Raw genomic sequence first — 23,134 nt, forward strand, 5'->3', positions numbered from 1 at the left:
GGACAGAGGAGAATGTGGAAAGAAAAAGCTAGACTATTTGGTGTAAGTGTAGGCAAAGACAAAATGAGTCGTAACCAGAGAGAAGGATCCAATGTAGTACTGTGTGGCCAGTCAAAGGACCCAAAAAATATCTAGCAGTAGTATCTCAACGGGTGGCTGTTGCCCTGGCCAACCTACTATTATAACATAGACTAAATGCAAGGCATGGACGTTTCTAATAGGCTACCCGTACCGTGACTTGAGCATATTTGTAGACTTGCACGTACTGAGGAATGCGAGTGTTTTTTTTTTAAAGTTATAAGTAATATGAACTCTCAGAATTTTCTTTCAATAGTTAGTTGTATCCTTAAAATTAGTACATAAAATTGAGTGGATAACTTGAGGTTTTCGTACAAACAAATTGCGGTTATATGCAATTTTAGTATTCATTTCTATTTTCATTCTATTTTAGAAATTCTTACACGTAATATATTGTTCGAAATTATCTATATATTTCTTTTAATATGATGTTTTCTCTTCTTTTTCAGATAGCTGCTGATTTTCTTTTTATTTTAGCTTACCGCAATAACATCTACATATATATATATATATATATATATATATATATATATATATATATATACGTGTATATATGTGTGTATGTATATATATATACATATATATATATATATATATGCGTGTATATGTATTTGTATATATATATATATATATATATATGTATATATATATATATATATATATATATATATACATATATATATAGTATTTCTTCAGTTATTGTGATAATGAAATTATTTTGCTTTTACCATAGATCCAACAGAATTTAGGGATGAGATGGTCATTAATCACAACTTTTACGACGATATAAATGCTCAAACGTTTACGTTCGTATAAATCATATTTTATTTGAATGAAATGAACTAATGCAACGTATATTCGGGATTCTGTTAGTTTTACTTATTAGAAATAGTTGTTATAAAATAGTTATTACGTTATTCTGATAACTGTAATTTTACCAATGGTGACATCAAGGAGAGACGCAATAAATTCACTTTTGAAAGTTGTAACATTATAAAAGTCATATTATAGAAAGATATGAGGAGAGAACGATATTGAATATTCGATAGTTCATACGAAGTCTATTTCTCAAACTTTACAATTAATGCAAACAGTTAATGATAGAGACTTGTGTAAGTTCTAATATCAATGATCCTGTAATTATATGCAACAGCAGACGCTTGGCTTGTGAGATTATGCTATGAATTCTCTTTTGATATTCAGCCAATGATATATGATATATATCAACACACACATAGATACAATACACATTATATATATATATATATATATATATATATATATATGGATAAATATCAACACAACATCGTGTTCAAATACAAATAAATTTCTACTTCATGCTTGGGATCGAACGGTAAACCCTTCTAATGAAAGGCCAGGTCGCTTCCAACCATGCTATGAGAGGCCATAAAAGAAGTCGGAACATAACTGCTAATCTACAGTTCAGGATTCATCTGGCAAGACATCAGTCTCTTACCAGCGAGGTTTCCCCGACTTCCCAACCCACCATGTGACACAATTGATAGTATTTCATTCAAATCACCTCTAATGAGTCGATATGGATAAGTATCAACACAACATCGTGCTCAAATAGAAATAAATTTCTACCTCATACTTGGGATCGAACGCTAGCCCCTTCTAATGAAAGGCCAGGTCGCGTCCAACCATGCCACGTAAGGCCATAAAAGAAGTCGGAACCTAACTGCTAATCTGCAGTTCAGGATTTACCTGGCGAGACATCAGTCTCTCACCAGCGAGTTTTCCCCGACTTCCCGGCCCACCACGTGACACAATTGATAGTAATTCATTCAAATTGCCCCTAATGAGTCGATATGGATAAATATCAACACAACATCGTGCTTTACATATATATATATATATATATATATACTGTATATATATATATATATATATATATCTTTATATATATCTATATATATATATATCTTCAAATGTCATGCTGTGGCGGGATGTCGCAAGAACAACCCTCCACACCCTTGAATCCCTCTAAATCACAAATGTACCTCAGTACAAACTTTTCCCTTACATTATCAACTGGACTCTTGGAGAGAAGGGAAATCAAAACAAAACATATCCTTGCTAACTATATTCCTTAAAACTAAATAACTTAATCCTAAAATTATAACAGCCAATCTTGTTATTATACTTAAAACTAAAGAAATTAATACAGAGATAACAACATTCAAATAAAGAAAAAAAAACACCAAAACTCAAAATTATCCAATACCACAACCATATAAGCACACAAGCGTTTATATAATATACTGTATGGATATACTCTATATGGGAAGGAACACCGTCGTACATACGGTGCCAACTTGTTTTGAGATGAGAGGCACTGCCATAGCTCCGTGGCAACACTTCACTAAAGTCTTTTCTTAAAATTTCTTTAGAGTAGCCAATCAATTTCCGGGCAAGGTCATAATCATTATCATTATCATCATCATCATCATCATCATCATCATCATCCAACGGAATATTTACTTTACGGGGAGGGTCATTGTTCTAAATTTCTCTATTGGCTGTCCATTGAAAAGAATTCGTTCCAGGTCGTCATCAACAAAATATTAATGCACTCGGCTGGCGAACCACAGTGAAGGCCAAATTAAGAACTCCCAAGGAGGAATTACGGCTGTTAAAATCAAATATCACTTCCAAGCTGGTAAACATAAGAATAATAGTCCAGCATTCACACACACAACTGCCTCTGGCTGCAGTCAAATAAAAAAAAGCATTCGCCCAAGACATTCCCAACTGTCTTAACCTAGCTAAAAATATAATCAAACTACCTCAATTATACCAACAGTCTTTCTCACAACAAACAATCATTACGTCAACTACCTCTCTCTCTCTCTCTCTCTCTCTCTCTCTCTCTCTCTCTCTCTCTCTCTCTCTCTCGATTTGGCAAACAAAAAAATGTAAAATAAAACAAAAATTAATCTCCTTAATGTATGACTACACATACTTTGAATTGGTTCGGATATATGATGACAGTCAAATATCATTTTGTTTTCTGTTTTAATGACTCACGGTAGTATTGAGATCTTGTAGTTTTGAGTATGTTCTTTTTTTATGAATCTTTCCCTCTTTAATGACATATAATGAGTTAAAGCTCACACAGTCTACTGCAACATCGAATTTAAAATCCCCTGATGTAAGTATCCAAGCCTCTGGTAATATTATGACCTTACCTGCTGCCCCTCTAGAAGAATTGAAAATATCAAGCAAGGAGAAGGAACTCGAAACTCGTTTGGATGCAATTGAGCAGAAGGCAAATGCAGATCTCATTTTATGCTCCGGTTCAGTAATTGATTAAGCCATTGAACCTGGTAATAGTGGCCCTAATGATGATCTAAAGGAAAAAGTAATTTTGGCTATCAGAAATGGTTTGCCCGGAAAAACTGAGGCAGGGGAAATTGTTACAGTATCCCCTTTTGGTAAAAAGAAAACACACATCAAGATTGTGTGCTCAACGATTGAAGTGCGTAAGAAACTGGTTGTTTTTGCTCGATGTGAAAAACCGGAAAATATTGATTTCTCTGAATTTTTGACTAATTACAGGAATGGGCTCTTTTACACATTAAGATCGTTGAGAAATAGATTCAGACATAAGATTTCTGCTGTATATGTCAGAGATGGAAATGTTTACTATAAACTCCATGAAACTGATGGGTTCAAAAGCGTTCGAACTCAACTAGACATTACGAACTTGGAAAAGAAGCTCACTGGTTCCGGGTGATAATTATATTGAATATTGATATGGTTGATGTTTTTTTCTGATCAACCTCTTCCTATTCTGGATTTCAGTGATGATGATGACATTCCAAGATATCTGTGTACTTATAAGAATCCTAATAAACTTGCATATGTCCTCATAAAATACAAGAAAGGATCTTTCTCTCTTTTGACATTTAATGTAAGAAGTTCACGGAGAAATTTTGGTAGCTTTGTCTCACTTTTTAGTAATCTGATGTTTAGATTTTCTGTGCTAATTTTAGTAGAAATTTGGCTTTCTTCGAGTGCAGACTGCGGTTTTGATATTGAGGGTTACAAGATTGTTGGGATCCACCGAAATAACTATGGTGGGGGTATTAAGGTTTTTTATGATGAAATGTTTAATGTTGAGTTTTTAGGTGATATGACATTCATAAGTGATTGTATGGAAGTATTTACTGTGTATCTCATTGGTCTCAACTTTAAATACATCATTTGTTCTGTTTATAGATCTCCTAGTGCAAATCCATATAATTTTAATGAACACTTTTTCAGTAATGTATTGAACAAGTTTCCTGCTGGTGTCATTGTAATCATAACAGGCAATTTTAATTTAAACCTCTTTAATCCTTTAAAATTTACATTCATTGATGTATTTATTGCCAATATGCTTAGCTATGGATATTTTCCTGTAATTGCTCTTCCAACAAAGATAAATGATGGTAATAGTGTCACCCCTTATTCTCTGCTTGACCAATTATGGGTTAACTCTAAGGTTGGTTCAGATCATGATTCTGGCATTGTAACATTTCCTCTCATCGACCATTTTCTTATTCATCATATGTTTAATAATGATTGTCAAAGTGGTTGTATTTAGGTTGATTAACGAAAATACCATCTCAGTTTTTGTGTCCTTAATGTCAGTTGCTGGTTTTGCTCCAGTATTTAACTGTGATAATGTCCATGAAGCCTTTGATATGTTCTGGGAAAAACCATGGAAGGTATATAAGTCAATGTTCCCTATTAAACATAGGAGAATTAAATATAATAAAATAAATGCACCTTTGATGACGCCTAATCTTAAAAAATGTCTGAAGAAAAAATATAAGTTATTCAATTCTTATCGTAGGGGTTTGATTCGGAAGACACATTTCATTATACATAAAAAGGTATTAACTTGGTTAATAAACAAAATGAGAATGAAGTGCTATCATGAAAAGTTCGAAATGTGTACAGCGAATACAAGAAAGACATGGTCAAATGTGAACGAAATACTATGCCGTAAAAGACAGGTTTCTATGCGTAGAATTATAACTGATGCAGGCAGAATGGTGGAGGGACTTAGTATGGCAGACTACGTTAACACTTACTTTACAAATGTAGTTTTATAAATTACCGAATCTCTTCCTCGGGACATAATCTTCAATTACTTGAGTACTCCCGATCGTGTACGGAACTCCTGCTTTTTATTACCAGCTGACGAAGTCGAGGTTGTTACGATATTGAGAGAGATGCCTGATAAGGAAAATAGTTTAATGGATATAAAACCAAGCATACTCTTATTGATAACCGATGTTCTTGGGAAAATTATTGCTTATTTGTATAATTTTAGCGTTCTTAATGGTATCTATCAAAATTTAATGAAAACTGGTCGAGTAATTCCAGTCTTTAAGTCTGGTGACATATTGAAGATCTGCAATTACAGACCTATAACAAATCTCCTGAATATTAATAAGATTTTTGAGTTGCTTACCCATAAACACATGATAAAATTTATTGATCAATTCAATATTCTCTCAGATCTTCAGTATAGGTTTCGGAAGGCGAAGAATACTACAGTGTCTATTTTTAGACTGACTAGCGACTTATTACAGACTTATCATGCCTAAACAGTTGCCTTATTTCTCGATCTGAGTAAGGCTTTTGACGGCATAAATAGGAGGCTCCTTTGTGAAAAATTATCAATTTATGGATTTAGAGGTCTTACAAATTTATTTTTGTCATCGTATTTATCCGATAGAAAGCAGTTTGTAAACATTGGCGACTATAAGTCTAGTATTAGACCAATCGAATTTGGAGTTCCTCAGGGGTCTGTTTTGGGACAATTATTATTCAACATTTTCATAAATGATATAATGAAAGTCGAAAGCGCTAAAAAGATTTTATTTGCGGATGATGCTGTATTTTACGTCACCGACAGTTCGTTTGAATTATGTATTGAATAGGTAGAAACATTCGTCGCCGATCTTTCGGAGTGGCCTCAAAATAATAAATCAGTAGCAAATGTAAATAAAACGAAATTATTAATGGTTACGCCAAGACCTATTAAGAATCTCCCTGATATATATTTTAATGAAAGAAAATTAGAGTGGGTCTCAAGTATAAAATATTTAGGAGTAACTATTGATAATAGGCTATATTTTGCTCTTCAAGCAAGTGAAATAAATAGGAAAATAAGTAAAATGCATGGTGTTTTTTACTCCCTATCATTGCTAGTGCCGCAGAGGATGTTATTAGCAATTTAAAACTCACTAGCGTACCCTATCATAACCCAAAATATCTTAATCTGGGGGTGGGGGGGGGGGGATTTCTGAAGTCAACTTGAACAGTATTAAGGTGATGATGAAAAACGTCCTTCGGTGCATTCTGAGGGTTCAGTGCGGCGAAAATAATATCTCTTTATTGCCTGTAAATGCTATGTATAAGACGTTAGCATTGCTTAAATTTAATGACCTCTATAAGTACCATGAATTAAAATTTCTGCACCTAGTTCTGTATAGGAATACTGAATTATTTGAAAAACATTATATGCCTTTGTTGGCCACACACTCATACAGAACAAGAGGTAAAAGAATGAATCATCCGGCAGTTCGTTTGGATGTGGAAAAGAGGTTTTTCATTTTTCAGAGTTGTAAGCTCTTAAACAAGCTGCCCGATGATCTTCTGGAACCCCAGAATGACTATTCTCTCAAAGTTAGGTATAAGCGTTTGGCTCTGTCTACCTATTAGTATTTGTCCGTTGATAGAATTAACTTTGTATGATTTCAGCCTCATTTTCATACTTGTTATTTAGGTATATGCAATGAGTCAAGACTCAAGTATCGCTTAAATTTTGTGATTAGTAAATGAAATCCTTAAGTGGGGAATTGTTTTTATATGATTCTGTGCGTTAGCCTTGTTTGTTTCTCTGCTTTAATGTTTATATTTGTAGTTGCTATTTCAAATAGCAAAAAACTTCAAATATTTATTGCAAAGTCTGTTTTGAGATAAGAAATATATATATTCCTTTTATCAAGCGTTATTTTGATAATGTCAATATGTTACTTTTAGTTATATATGCCATAGCAGGAAAAAACTCCTTTTTCAATATTTAACTTAGCCGGTGATTATAATAGCTGCAACTCTGTTGCTCGACAGAAAACTCTAAGGTAAAATTCGCCAGCGATCGCTACACAGGTTGCGGGTGTGCCCAACAGCGCCATCTGTCGTCCAGATACCCAGTACTCAATGTAAACAAAGAACTCAATTTTCTCTCTGTCGTGCTCCCGACAAGACGTGCTTATTCGCTGTTGCTAAACTGGTTTTGTTTTCACAACTAATTGGTGAAGTACACTATTCTAGTTTTGAGCTTTCGCTATGCAGGTGTTTTATCTTCATCTTAAATCTTGAACTCATTTTGGATAGATTCAATTATGGTGACAAAGAGAGTATGAACTTTCTTTCACTTTTAAATGGCCGACCCTTCCCTTAGCGGAAGTGTGTTTAGGCTTTTAGTAATTATATCACGTTATAGATTTTCCTCTATATATTTTATATCTCTCCGCCTTTATTAGGCCTCTTCGATTAACTTTCCATTTATTATAAACATATAAAAATAATTTTAATGTTTTGTTTATATAGACCTTTCCTGAGAGTAGGCGGTCCTAACTTGGAAACCGAAGTTAATCAACGTTGAGCCCTTTATATCGTCATTAGCTTTTAAGAGCTAAGGATTTAAAACATTTTAAAGGTAATATTTTATGCAAGAATTTCTTTGATAGTCTTCGACTGTTTTCAAAGATGAACTAACGTTTAGTGTATTTATGCTACGCAGTTGTTGACGTTCAGGACGTTCAACATGCGCTCTATCGTTACGATAGAGAGAGAGTGTATCACGGTTTCACTTTGCAGTAAGAGTAAATCGATTCTGACGTTTTGTTCATTCTTTCTTAGCTTAAATGTTTTAAATTCTATTTTAAAGGAACTTTTTATTTGAAAAACCTTTCAGTTTTTTCCTTTAGTCAAATAACATGTTTTTTTGACGAAATATAATTGGGCTCTTCTCTTAGGTGCGAAATCAAGAGAGAAAGATAGAGAGAGATAGAGACGGAGGGAGAGAGAGGAGAGAAAACGTTCCGTTCAAGCGGGTAACGTTGTTCTCGAGTTACTCTCGTCCCTAGTCGCTGTACGGGGAGGAAGGATAAAACGTTTTTAGTTTTTTATTCTCGTCCCCAGGCTATGTGCGGTGAGAGGTTGAAAACGTAGTTATATGAACTAGTGTTTAGTCTCTTTCCCAGCCACTGATTTTTTTTTTTATCTTAAAATATGTTTTCTGTTTTTTGCTGGTATTAATGAGCTTGCATTATACGATTGATTTCGCAATTACTACCTTTTAATGAAGGGTAGAATTGCGTGTTTCAGGTAGAAATAAGTGCAAAACAGAAAATCGAAGTGATAAAGTGATATGCGCAAAGTGTTACAGTGTTGCGTCCGAGGCGCAAAGTGTTACAGTGTTGCGTCCGAGGGTTCGTCTGTTCGTGCCTGTCGTTCACCTAGTCCGGGACCTCTTACATGCTCCCAAGCCCAGGGGAGAAGTAATGTCAAACGACTTATGGGTTCGAGAGGCCTTGACCAACGAACAGACGTTTTCCCTCTATGGTATCGGGTGTATCTTACCAAGATCTCCCCTACCATAAGACGAGAGAGACGTTGCTTCTCCTCGTCATCCGAAGGCTTTTCGCATAAGAAACCTGTCACAAGGTTTCGTAGCCCTTAAGCGAAAGTCAGTCCTTTCAGGACAGGTCCAGCGTCCTGGTTACAACCATTAGGACAGCTCTGACCCTATGCAGTCATCGGATAACTGCTCGCCGCCTAACAAAAGCGTAACACAGACTCCGAGAGTCTTTTTTTTTGTAGGCAAAGTGTTGCGGTCACAGACGTTACCCTCGTCTCTTACCACAACCATTTCCGTTGATCCTTAATGGGTTGTGTGGCAAGACATGCAGTATATGCTTGCCTCCCCAATGGAAGACTATTCTGCCGATTAGTCCGTTGAGTCTAGCCGTTTATCTCATCGATATCCTGGCTTTCAGCCAACCTAACGTTCCTTTGTGCTTACTGTTGACGTTGGCGTAGCTTAGTCACGTCAGTCAGGTTGTTTAGAACCACACTCGATGCGGTCTCGTGTGGTTTTTCAGCCGCATTTGGACGTTAGGCCTCTTGCTGATGCTCCTGTTGACGTTCAAGACGTTCACTAACAATCGGAGTTGACTTGTTTTGACGCTGTGCGTCAACCTCCGCATTCTAGAGTTGTTTTGACTGCTCAGTCTAGGCAGTCAAAGCAGTCTCGAGTGGACGCTGTGCGTCCTCACGCACCTGTTGTGGTTGACAGTTCAGTTGTTGACAGTTCACAGACTGTCAAGCAGTTACATGACGTTGCGTTCTGGTCCGCTACTAATGCACCAGTGAGTGTGGACTCTGTTTGTAAAGCATTGCCACCACGGTAGGTCTCTCCCTTGCTTGAGACTCAGCTTTTATCGGACAAGGTTCCTGTAGATGAGGAAGTTGCTGTTCTCCCTCCTACTGATATTCCCTTGAGGACTCTGTCAGATGAAGAGGAGCCTAAAGCTGCTTAGCCTCCTATGGACTTTAATTAAATCATGATGATTTTTTTAAGGATCTTTGTCCGGATCTTTTTGTAACTGCTGCTCCTCGTTCGCCTAAACGTCAGAGCTTACACTAGGCCTAGCTACTTCGAAGCCGTTGTTTTTAAGCTAGTGCTCTCTCGCTCTCTTAGAGAGCGTTACGTTGGCTAGGCGACTGGTTTTTCACCAGGAGGAGTTTGGGGGATACAGCCTTTGCTTTCCCTTCTTTTAAACTGGTTTATAGAGCGAGAGTCTGATATGACACGAGAGAAGTTCTCGGCTTGGGAGTTCATGCCTCTGCCCAGATAGACTTCTCAATTCTCGTAGACTCTCCCTGGCGCCTGGCCAGGAGACGCTCCAAGTTGTTTACAGGTCAACTTCTCAGCTGTTTTCGAGCCTTTGAAGTTTTGCTGTACAATTAGGTCACGCATAACAAGGCTTTCAGGGATGGTAAACGGTACCGCCTCAGTCGCTAACCCCGTCTGTTGCCACACCTGCTCCCGTAAACCCTAAATGGGCTTTGCTGCAAGACATGCAGTCCAAGCTTGCGTCCTTGATAGAGGACTTTAATGCGGAGAAGGTTGCTACCGAACCTTCTGGCCAACAACCTTCCAACCGGTCGGTTGTGCGCCCTGTTGACGCTGAGGTAACCTACTCGCGTCTGCCAGTTGAGGTGGTTCCTCCACCGATGCGACCTAGTGTGGGTTGCCAGCCGCACGTTGACGTTAAGCGACGCTCGGAGGTGGTTGTTGACGTTCAGGACGTTCAACAACCAGCAGAGGTGACTTGTTTTGACGCAGTGCGTCAACCTCAGCAACCCGGTAGGGTGTTGACTGCACAACCCAGACGGTCTAGACAGTCTCGGGTTGACGCTGTGCTTCCTCGCGCACCCATGGTTGTTGACAGTTCACAGACTGTGCAGCAGTTCCATGATATTGCGTCCGGCTCCGTCACGCATCCACCAGTGCGACCGGACTCAGCGAGTCAGACGTTGCCCACTCCGTTGCCGTTTCCTCGTCAGTTTTCGGATGAGGAACCCTCTGATGAGGACGTTGCTGAACAACAAGACGATCAGCCCCCAGAATAGATCAAGCCCTGCTATCCATCCAGAAGATGCTGAAGAAGGAACGATGTTCAGTCAGGAAGTGGATGAGTCTGATAGGGACGCTATCATCCCTGGAACAGTTCGTGTCATTAGGAAGACTACACCTCCGTCCTCTTCAATATCACCTAGCATTTCACTGGAAAAAGGACAAGACGCTAGAAGCGGTCTCGATCCCCGTTTCTGAGAAGATGAAGTCTTGCCTGACATGGTGGAAGGACAGTATCAGCCTCAGAGAGGGTCTGCCCCTGGCTGTTCAGACTCCCAACCACGTTCTCTTCTCGGACGCATCGGACGTAGGCTGGGGCGCGACATTAGACGGTCGGGAATGCTCGGGAATATGGAACTCGAGTCAAAGACAATGCATGTCAACTGCAAGGAGCTACTGAAAGTTCATCTGGCCTTGAAAAGCTTCAAGTATCTCCTTCAAGGCAAAGTGGTGGAGGTGAACTCGGACAACACCACGGCTTTGGCGTACATCTCCAAGCAAGGAGGGACCCACTCACTGACGTTGTACGAGATCGCAAGGGACCTCCTCACCTGGTCAAAAGGTCTAAACATTTCGCTAGTAACGAGGTTCATCCAAGGCAACTTGAATGTCATGGCAGATTGTCTCAGTCGGAAGGGACAAATCATTCCAACAGAATGGACCCTCCACAAGGATGTATGCAAGAGACTTTGGGCCACCTGGGGCCAGCCAACCATAGATCTCTTCGCAACCTCGATGACCAAGAGGCTCCCAATATATTGCTCACCAATCCCGGACCCAGCAGCAGTTCACATAGATGCCTTTCTCCTAGATTGGTCACATCTAGACCTATATGCATTCCCTCCGTTCAAGATTGTCAACAAGGTACTGCAGAAGTTCGCCTCTCACGAAGGGACAAGGTTGACGCTAGTTGCTCCCCTCTGGCCCGCGAGAGAATGGTTCACCGAGGTACTTCGATGGCTAGTATACGTTCCCAGAACTCTTCCTCTAAGGGTGGACCTTCTACGTCAGCCACACGTAAAGAAGGTACACCAAGGCCTCCACGCTCTTCGTCTGACTGCCTTCAGACTATCGAAAGACTCTCGAGAGCTAGAGGCTTTTCGAAGGAGGCAGCCAGAGCGATTGCTAGAGCAAGGAGCACATCCACCCTTAGAGTCTACCAATCGAAGTGGGAAGTCTTCCGAAACTGGTGCAAGTCAGTATCTGTATCCTCGACCAGTACCTCTGTAACCCAAATAGCTGACTTCCTCTTATACCTGAGGAAAGAACGATCTCTTTCAGCTCCCACTATCAAGGGTTACAGAAGCATGTTGGCATCAGTCTTCCGTCACAGAGGCTTAGATCTGTCCAACAATAAAGATCTACAGGACCTCCTTAAGTCTTTTGAGACCACGAAGGAGCGTCGTTTGGTTACACCTGGTTGGAATTTAGACGTGGTACTAAGATTCCTCATGTCAAACAGGTTCGAGCCGCTACAATCAGCCTCCCTAAAAGATCTCACCTTAAAGACTCTTTTCCTGGTATGCTTAGCCACAGCTAAAAGAGTCAGTGAGATTCATGCCTTCAGCAAGAACATCGGATTTTCATCTGAAACGGCTACATGTTCTCTACAACTTGGTTTTCTAGCCAAAACGAGCTGCCTTCTCGACCTTGGCCGAAATCGTTCGATATTCCAAGCTTTTCGAATATGGTTGGAAATGAACTAGAAAGAGTCTTATGCCCTGTGAGAGCTCTTAAGTTCTATTTAAAATGAACTAAACCTTTACGAGGCCTGTCTGAAGCTTTATGGTGTTCAGTTAAGAAACCATCTTTGCCTATGTCAAAGAATGCTTTATCCTATTTTATCAGACTGTTAATACGAGAAGCTCATTCCCATCTGAGTGAGGAAGACCAAGCTTTGCTGAAGGTAAGGACACACGAAGTTAGAGCTGTCGCAACTTCCGTGGCCTTTAAACAAAATAGATCTCTGCGAAGTATAATGGACGCAACCTATTGGAGAAGCAAGTCAGTGTTCGCGTCTTTTTATCTTAAGGATGTCCAGTCTCTTTACGAGGACTGCTACACTCTGGGACCATTCGTAGCAGCGAGTGCAGTAGTGGGTGAGGGCTCAACCACTACAATTCCCTAATTCCATAACCTTTTTAATCTTTCTCTTGAAATGTTTTTATTGTTGTTTTTGGGTTGTCCGGAAGGCTAAGAAGCCTTTCGCATCCCGGTTGATTTGGCGGGTGGTCAAAGTCATTTCTTGAGAAGCGCCTAGACTAGGGGTTTTGATGAGGTCCTGTTGTATGGGTTGCAACCCTTGATACTTCAGATCCTAGAGGTCGATCAGCATCCTAAGAGGATCGCGAGGCTCCGTAAGGAAGACGTACTTAAAAAGGCAGAGTAATTGTTCAAGTCGACTTCCTTACCAGGTACCTATTTATTTTGTTTTTGTTATTTTGATAACTTCTAAAATGAAATAAAAATTCTTAGCTCATAATAATGTAAACATATTTTGCTGGTCTCTACCCACGCCCCCTGGGTGTGAATCAGCTATTATAATCACCGGCTAAGTTAAATATTGAAAAATGTTATTTTGATAATAAAATAAATTTTTGAATATACTTACCCGGTGATTATAAATTAAAGGACCCTCCCTTCCTCCCCAATAGAGACACAGTGGGACGAGGAGAAAATTGAGTTCTTTGTTTACATTGAGTACTGGGTATCTGGACGACAGATGGCGCTGTTGGGCACACCCGCAACCTGTGTAGCGATCGCTGGCGAATTTTACCTTAGAGTTTTCTGTCGAGCAACAGAGTTGCAGCTATTATAATCACCGGGTAAGTATATTCAAAAATTTATTTTATTATCAAAATAACATATTGGCTTCTTACTGTGTGAATGTACTGTATAAGGCAAACATCAAACGAAGCGACGCGTCAGCGGCAAGGCAGAGACGCATCAGACGATGACGCGACGCTGACGATTGTGCGTCTGCACACGATGCGTCTTCAAAGCGTACAACACGAATAATAAGAATAGAGAGAAATGTAATCAGAAGTAAAGAAAACTAGAGAATTATAACAATTACTAAAGAAAATTAATGAAAAGATAAAGAAATAGATAAATAAAAACGTTTACTACTATTATTATTATTATCATTCTTCGTCTTCTTCTTCTTCTTCTTATTATTATTATTATTATTATTATTATTATTATGAAGTACGTGTGTGTGATTTTCAACTTCATATAAATGATATAAAGGATAAAACTTTATCGACTTTTTACTAACCTTTCCAATTCATCTCCTTTGCCACTTCACTCCATGCTTTCTGTTATGTCCTTTCTGGAATATTCCACACAAGAAACGTCGTAAAGACATGAATACTTTTAAATTTTTTTTCTACAAAAGCAGCTGCTTCACCATTCATCCTGTCAAGTTGCAGCAGGCTTGATGGCTGCTTGACGACTGGAGGCCGCCAGGGGTGTACGCCATGCGTCATGCGCAGTCGATGCTGCGCCGCAGACGCGCTGCAGACGCTTCGTGGGTACAGCTCTATTAAAAAGCATTGCTGTCGTCAACAATGCGTCACGTATGCAACAATTGTCCCTGCCTTGCCGCTGACGCGTCGCTTCGTGTGATGTTTGCCTAAGAATAAATAAAGTGTAAAGTGTAAGGCTTTGTTTACTTCGTTGATGCGTGTGTGTCGTTGTTTAGAAATTTAAGTTGTACTCACTCTCAAAACCATTACTGGTATTGTACAAATATTTAAGTGGAAAACGTAAAAGTATTGTTTGGGTGTGTCATGATTTCTATTAACATTGCTGGTGTTTTCTCTTGCGTGTGGGGGTATGGTTGGCGGGGGGGGGGGGGGGGGGGGGGGAGGGGGGGGGTTTAAACCAAGACGCCAAGGAATATATGACTTCAAAGTCATGACATTAGTGGGATTTGACAGGTATGTCTTGTGTTGGATAAGTGTTGAGCTAAACAACGTTAGGATGAAATGTCAAGTATCTTACTCAACATTTCACTGGCAATCCATTATTCTAAAATACACGTTCGTTGTATTAGTGAGGTATTAAAGCTTGCCCCATATAATAGAAGTTTCAACATGCTGTATCGATGTACAGTACTATGATATTTCAGAGGCTTTTTGATAGTAGTTCAGACGTTTTCCTCCTGTTATCTTTACTTTCATTTACTATATCATATTGGTAATCTAATAGATAATACCATTGTGGACTGGTATCCTTCGTGATAACATATCGTCTTTGGAGCAGTTATAAGGAATATGTTACCTGAGTTTCGATGGAAAGTTTTCATAATTGTGTCCAACTCCAGCATAAAAGAAAGTGCTAAGTTGTTGGATTTCATCATATATTTGTATGGAAAATAAATTAAGTAAATGAGTTGACATCGAAGCAATTAGAAAAAAAAAATTACTAAAGCTGAGAGGCTCATGAATATTCAAAATTACAGCCAAAGTTAAACAAGGAAGATGATGCACAGTACAGAATTTATTGAAGAAAGATGTTATACAGGGCAAACTACAATAGTAACCCAAATAAGATTCAATTAGGAAGTGTACTGCACGTGTTTCACACAAGCCTTTACTCTGTAATGGTAATTTTTGTATCTTGTATACTACGCTCTCACTTCACACTAATCACATCCTGTTTAAGCCTGCTTGTACATGAATTATTATGTTTAGATTTTTGTGACATTCTTGCTCGGAACTGCTTGAATATAAACACATGATATGTTGAAATGAAGTTGCATTCACCTTGCCTCTCAGTACAACCTAATGGCCCTCTCGCAAAATTAGTGACCAGGGAAGTACTTGCTTTCTCCCGCTATCCGCCCTACTGCTGCGCCCTACTGTTTGAGGATGCCCGTGACAAAACCTGACTATTCATCACATGTCACACTCATGAAAATAATGCCCTTCACCAGCGAAAAAGAGTTTGTCTGGTTCCAGCGTGCTGAAGTCCAGTTTCCATCAAGGGCGTCATTCAGTAAGCACCAAAGTAGACTATGTCATCGCGGAAATCCAGGAGGACACTCTCCCAAAAATCTCTGGTTGGCTTTTTGAGCAAGGGGATACGCCAATAGTGTAAAATACCCTCAAAACATACCTCCTAGAACAGTAGTCCCCTTCCCTAAATGCCTGTATAGCCAAGATTTGCCGGCTATTCCAACAACTTTTTGGGGACTAGAAGGCTTTGCTCACTCTTTGGAAAATAACCATTATTGCTTGCCTGCATTTTGCCTTAGATGGCTCTCCTCATGAGGTTAACCTACTTCAAACCCTTTGTGTATGACACTTACCCAAACCTATCCATGCTGCCATACCCGATGTCGATATTTTGACCATGAAAGACCTGATTACGAAAGTCGATGCTCTTATGGACAGCCACTTCACCGCCTGCAATACCTTCATCAATGCCTCCACTCCAGCCTGATGAAGAGGACAACTATTCAATATCGAACGGAGCTGACGTTAATGTGGTAGTACAACGAAGGCCACTCCGTGATGTGCCAGTACAGCGATGAAGCCACCCACCACCCACCACTCGCTCACACGCCAACCAACGGCCTCTACAGCCACTTACTGATGCCCATCAGCTGCAGTTATGCTACTACCACTCCAGATTATGGGCTGATGCAAAAGAAATGTGCAAACGGTTGTCAGTGGCAAAAAAAAAAAACATGTAAGTAGGCCATCGCTAGTTGCAGTGGCCCCCCGTGTTATTAATCTTTTCTTTTTATGTGATGCTGGTACAGATATGAGATTTTTGGTAGACGCAGTTGCTTGACATTCTCTCCAGCGTCCGACTGGTAGCTGCCAATGGATCTGCGATACCCATCTATGGTTACAAGATCCCTACATTACCGTTTGGAAGCTCCAAATATCACTGGAAGTTTCTTGTTGCTGATGTCACACTGCCTGTATCTGGCGCGGATTTCCTCTCACATTACCACCTCTGGGTGAATGTCACTCAGTGATGGCTAGTCAACGTAGAGTGTTACTCATTGACACCTCTCCGACCATCCCCCACCGACCTTGCTATACAAATCAGTGCAGCCACGGAAGCCTTCGCCCACCTTCTCACGTCATACATGAAGTCTTCTGTCCAGAGCTTCGACAAATGCCCACAGTTCTTGCCAAATATGGTTTTTATTATTATATCCAGATGGTTGGGCCCCCTTTTTTGCCACATTCAGGCATCTGGCAGCTGATATAAAAACGTTCGTTAAAATGAAAGGAATGGGCCTTTGATAAAAGGCCTCAAGCCCAGGACGCTGTCTTTGCACATCGTCCTGAAGAAGGATGGCTCCCTACACCTTTGTGGAGATTACAGTTGTCTAAACAATCAGACAGAACCGGATCATTTACCACTCCCAAACATCGCCAGGGTGATCTATTTGCACAAAGTGAAGGTTTTCTCCATGCTTGACTTCCTAAAAAGGTATTATCAGGGGTCCCTGAACCCTAATGACATTCCAAAGACCACCATCACCACCCCCTCCGGTACATATACCTTCAATTACTCCTGTTTCGGCCTTCTTAGTGCTGGGGCCACTTTTCAAGGTCTCATGGAGGGCACATTAGAGGACCTCCCTTACTGTATATGTTATGTGGATGGCATCTATGCATCTTGCTTGACTGCCTACAACAGAATGGCCTTGTAGTCCGGTATGACAAGTGTACATTTGACACCAATGAAGTATGGTTCTTTGGGCACTGCATCACTCTTTAAGGAGTAACCCCTTCCCTGAGAAGGTGGTACACATTCAGAACTTGCAAGAATTCTCAGGCGGGATCAACTATTATCAACGTTCCTGCCAACCATCACCATCATTTTTTATTCCCTCTACACCTTCCTTAAGGGTAAGGCAAAAGATCTGACGCTGGGTCCCTTACAAGAAGCGGCCTACTGCAACGCAAGGAATGCCCTATCAACGGGTGCTGCTCTCATTTTTCCCTTGCCACATGACCCTCTCCTTCTTCCCACCTATGCCAGTAACGTTGCTATTGGTGCAGTACTCAAGCAGGTGGTCAAGGGCTCGCCCTGCCCATTGGCCTTCTTCAGTAAAAATTGTCTTACTCGGAATACTGCTACACTACCTTCAACCCCAAATTGCTGGCAGTGCATTTGGCTGTTAATCGCACAGACCACATGCCTCCGGCGCACGCCTTCACTTGACAGTCGGAAGCATAGTCCACCCATCAACGCTGACATCTTTCTGCTGTGGCTGAATACAATTTTACCCTTCCACACGTTGCTGGGAAAAGGCCCTATCAAGGAACACATTGGCTACCAGTCACCTGGGATTGATTTATAACGCCTTTGCAGTAGCCCAACAAAAAGATCCGCAGTGCCAAGCATGTAGGCCATCCTACATATCCCTTCATTGGGATGATCTCACCCTTGACGACTTCAACGCCACCATTCTCTCTAACGTCAGTACTGGTAGACTACGACCATAGATACTTTCTCCCATGTGCTGATTCACATCCTTTGCGCTGATCTGTTGCCCAGATATTGAAGACAAGTTCATTTGGCACAGCATTATCAAGTATGCTAAGGATCTGGTCCATGCCTGTACTTCATGCCATACTTCAAAAGTACATGAACACATGGATTCAGGATTGGTAACCTTTCTTCAGCCACAGCGTTGTTTTCCCTGCATTCATGTTGACATAGTAGGTCCCTTACCCACATCACAATGATATTGCTACCTGTTTACCATTATTGACTGTTCCACTCATTAGCCTAAAGCCATTTCAATGGAAACTGCAACATCCGCCTCATGTACATCCGCTTTACAATCTGGGTGCAAGATTTGGAATCCATTAGCATATTACTTCTGACAGGGATATCACTTTCACTTATCAATAATGGATATCCACCGCTTTCCTCCCCCACAACTCTGATCCATACATCACAGTTGGTACAATCACTTTCACATGAAAAAGTCTCTAGATTCATTCCTAAATGTCAATTTTTTACCTCTCCCTTCGATCCCCCTACACTTTACATCATTCATTCACTTTTTGATGTAAATCTGCTTCCAATCCACCATTAGCAGCAACAACAGACCCCAAGTACTTAAACTAATATACTTACTTATGTAACTCTCCATTCAACATGTCATCCAATCTAGCACCACCCTGCCTCCTCGTGCATATCATAACCTTACTCTTACCAACGCCAACTCTCAACTTTCTTCTCTCACACACCCTTCCAAACCCTATCACTAATTGACCCAACTTCTCCTCCGAGTCTGCAACTAATACATTTAACATGATAGTACTAGCATTCAACTAATAACACTATCTTATGAATAGGACTGATGATGACCTAAGAACATGTCTTAATCCTGGCTCTGTGAATTTTCCCTTTGTCATCCGGGTATATTCTATTACTCGTCCCATTGGTCACTAATTCTTTGCATCTATGTCACTCATTACGAAGACCACATCATCTACAACTAGATTTCTTCTTGGTTAATTTAACTGTTATCTTGTCTGTAAGGTGCTCAAATACTCCCTTCTAGATATTTCAAAACATATTGGTCATATATTGAACACATCTCAACATTCTCCTCAAGTAAACGCCATCCTCTGAAACAAACATGGGGAGGGGCCATATAAGATTTTGTAATCAAATATGGCTTAGAATTAGTAGTTCAAGGCTATCTACACTCTCACTTGCAGTGGTTAATGGTTTTAAATCGACAATGCTCTTAACAAAACAGAGTCCATAAACTTTCATCATTTAGCCTATCACCAAATGCCTTCAGCAGAGCAAACAATACTTTCTAACTGTTCTGATTTTGTGCTCCAAACAACCACCCATGTGACTTGTAGCAGTTGGATTAGATTTCCATTTAATATGATGATGCAACAAATACTTCTCAATCTTCTTTTCTCCCATTTCACTAAGCGCTGGCTTAAGTTTTCCCTCATCCCCATAGAAATGGTTTCCTTCCTTACAACTGATAACTTCAGGATGACCTATTTGAGCAACAGATCTTCACAGAGTATTTACTAAAGAATCAAATTGTAATGTGTTTGCAGTTTCCATATGAATTGACTTACTAACCACACAAGTGAATATCACACCATACCTCTTTAACTCGTTTCTTCCTTCCTCGATATAATGGGGTCCAAAGAAATGGATACCAACATTACTGAATAGTGATGAATGTTCCAGTCTGTATGCTAAATCAGTGATCCTTTGACTCAAAGCTGGTTCTTTCAACTTCTTGCAAGTAACATAATGAAATAACACATTACCAACCGTTGCCTTTGCATTGATGATTCAATACTTCTGCCAAATATTTGAAAGAACATGGTTTCTACCTTAATGAGCTTATAATTAATGCTCATGTAGTATTAACATTGTCGTCACATGATGTTTTCTTGGTAACAGTATGGGATGTTTAGCAGACCGGGGAATATCTGACTTTCTTTACATAAATTGAACGAGAAACGCCATTTATATACATATCATTGCAAGGAACATTAATAAATACATGCAACTTTGAAATGAGTATTTATTACATGAAAACTTTATAACTCCGTACTGACATTAGTAAACGGGCATGAGTTAGCAGACCAAACTATAACGGTCACGATTAGGTGGTGTTGGGCTAATGCACGACCCATAAAAGAATCCCCAACACACTACCTGAAACGAAATAGCTCTTCTCGTCAGTGAAGGTCCACTTTAAGGCAATACATTTATATACAAATATAGCCACAACTAATGTTTCAAACTAAGTTTAATCCAGAGGAAATTGAGGTTCGATCACGAATGGTTCAACTCTTACCGTAAATTAAGGTTGAACTCACCTAAATTCCAGGGCAGGTTTTAGCAAGAATAAGCTAAATCCTTGTAATAGATGGGCTGATCAGAGAAAATCACATTAAAGGCAGCAAGCAATCACCCCATTTAACTCGTCGAAGGATGTCATAGACTTAAAGTATTCAGAAAATCCCTCATGTAGTAAATCCAGGAAACTGCATGCAGGAACAATTACATTAAAGCTTATGGGCCGTCCCTTCATCACATAAGGTCGACGATGAGTACGTGTAATAAAGTTCTGTTAATAGACACGGAATAGGTGACAATTAGAACTCCATATCATTAAAAGAAAGAAGGCGAAGGAAATATCTGCTCTTCTTTCAAACTAGCACAGGAGGAACTGGCGACTGAAAGGCTTGTTCAACCGAAAATAACACTAGTGAGAGAATGATAGTTACTTAAACTACCATTTCTAAGTTGAAAGAAGTCCCTTAAATTGTCCCTCACCAACAAGGGATGCCAATTAAAAGTATTTACTTTAATATAGTAACATGGAATATTTGAAGGAATTATAATAATTAATTATAACAAAAAATTAACTAATATAAATCCAGCTTTTCAAACACTGTGGACGGGCATGGAAATTTGAAATACAAACGAAAATTTTCGTCATACCATTAAATCTATACAAAATAATTTGATGAAACAGATCAAAATGAAAATAGAATATGATCATAGTAACTAGACATATACAAATATATGACAATATTAAGTTCCATACACAAAAACTCAAATTAGACCAAATGCAGCTGGTTCTTAGTTTTTCTTTAGAAAATAGACTTAACTTTACAGCTTTGTGGTATAAATGGTTCTTGCACCACATTAGTACCTTCTGGATCTACGCTATCTTGCACAAGTGGTTCCGCACAGGGCAGGATTAGAATTACGTCCCCTAGATGACTACGAATTACCTTGTTAGTAGCCTTCCTTACAGTCATTGTATTGACCTCTTGCAGGTCACTGCTGCACCATTCCAAATTCCAGTATATTAAGTTGTAGGGCATAAAAGAAAGATTTAGCATCCAAGCCAAGACATACATACATGTAAATATGAATGCACAAACCTTTCTTTCAGCCTCCCCCTCGTTCCTTATAATAAATGGACCTGCAGGTCGAGAAGGGTTTGCTCTAATGTCTCTGTAATTACCAGCATTACACTTCAAGGGTCTCCCATGCACTTTTTTTTGCATAAGACACAATGGCTGATGATACTCTTCATAATGCAATAATCCTTTAAAATATAACACTGCTGGTATAGTATATTCAGCAACCTGTAAACCTTAGCATGACACATGGCAATATGTTGATCATTAACTATAGAGTTGATAACAGAACCCCATCTTGGTAAAAGAATGGATGCTTTGCCATCCCTACATTTAGATTACTCTTTACTCTTAAAAGTTTTTTTTTTCAAGAAAAATATTCAATTGAGTTGCAATTGGTAGACATTTTGATATTTCATCCTTAAAGAACCTGAAGATATCTGGAAATGCCATCTCTTCAGCTTTTCGCAAAATATAATCCTTGCGCTGTACTAAGGAATTACTTACAACATTAAAGTAAGGATATTTGACAGGGCCTTTGATATAATGCTTAAACTTCAGTCTATTAACGAATCTATATACATAATTAAGAACTCTAGAGCATTTTTCAAATGATGAAAACTTTGCCAAAGCAATAATGGGCCCCTCAAACATTACAGCAGTTGCTAATATCTGAACAAAATTATAGGAACTCGAAATAATTAATTCATCATCCTCATTAACCAACATCCTCTTATCAGGTGCCACAAGAAAATTTCACTTACCCATTAAGTAGCTAGACACAGCTCTTGTTGCTGAATCTGCTTGGTTCTGAGCATCTTCAATGAATCTGAAAGTCATGGGACTTAGCTCATTAAGTGGAAGAATTTTATTGACTGTGTTATTCACAATTGCAAATTTCTTCTAAATGTTCCCAATCTTATTTATTCAAGACTTCAACCGGCTAAGGCTAATCATTGAATGTGAGTACAGTAGTATCCTAGCAATTTTGATCAGTTCTACTGTCGTGGTTAATGATTTATATAACTTCAAACCTATCTCAGCCCACCAAGCTAAAGTAACTATATCAAGAACTGGAATGGACTTCCTTTTGAGCTCCCGTCCCAAAACCTTGCTCTTAGCCCTTATGAAAGAACATTCATCTTTGCCAACATCCCATAGATAAAATGACAACCCAATAGCATCTTTCCTTGCATCAGAAAATCACACAGGCCAAAAATTTCTTGAACAGTCTCGTATACTTCTATTTATTGAAAACTGTTCATGCATATTTACCTGTTTGCAGATGCAAGTCCATTCCTTATAGTTTTCATCTCCAATATTATCATACCAGTTCAGGCTTTTGTCAAATTGCATATAATGGAAAAAAATTGCTCTGTTAAATAACAGTAAATAGATACCAATAGGGTCATACTGAGAGTTG

The sequence above is a fragment of the Palaemon carinicauda genome, chromosome 7, assembly GCF_036898095.1.
Source record: "Palaemon carinicauda isolate YSFRI2023 chromosome 7, ASM3689809v2, whole genome shotgun sequence".
Taxonomy (NCBI): Eukaryota; Metazoa; Arthropoda; class Malacostraca; order Decapoda; family Palaemonidae; genus Palaemon; species Palaemon carinicauda.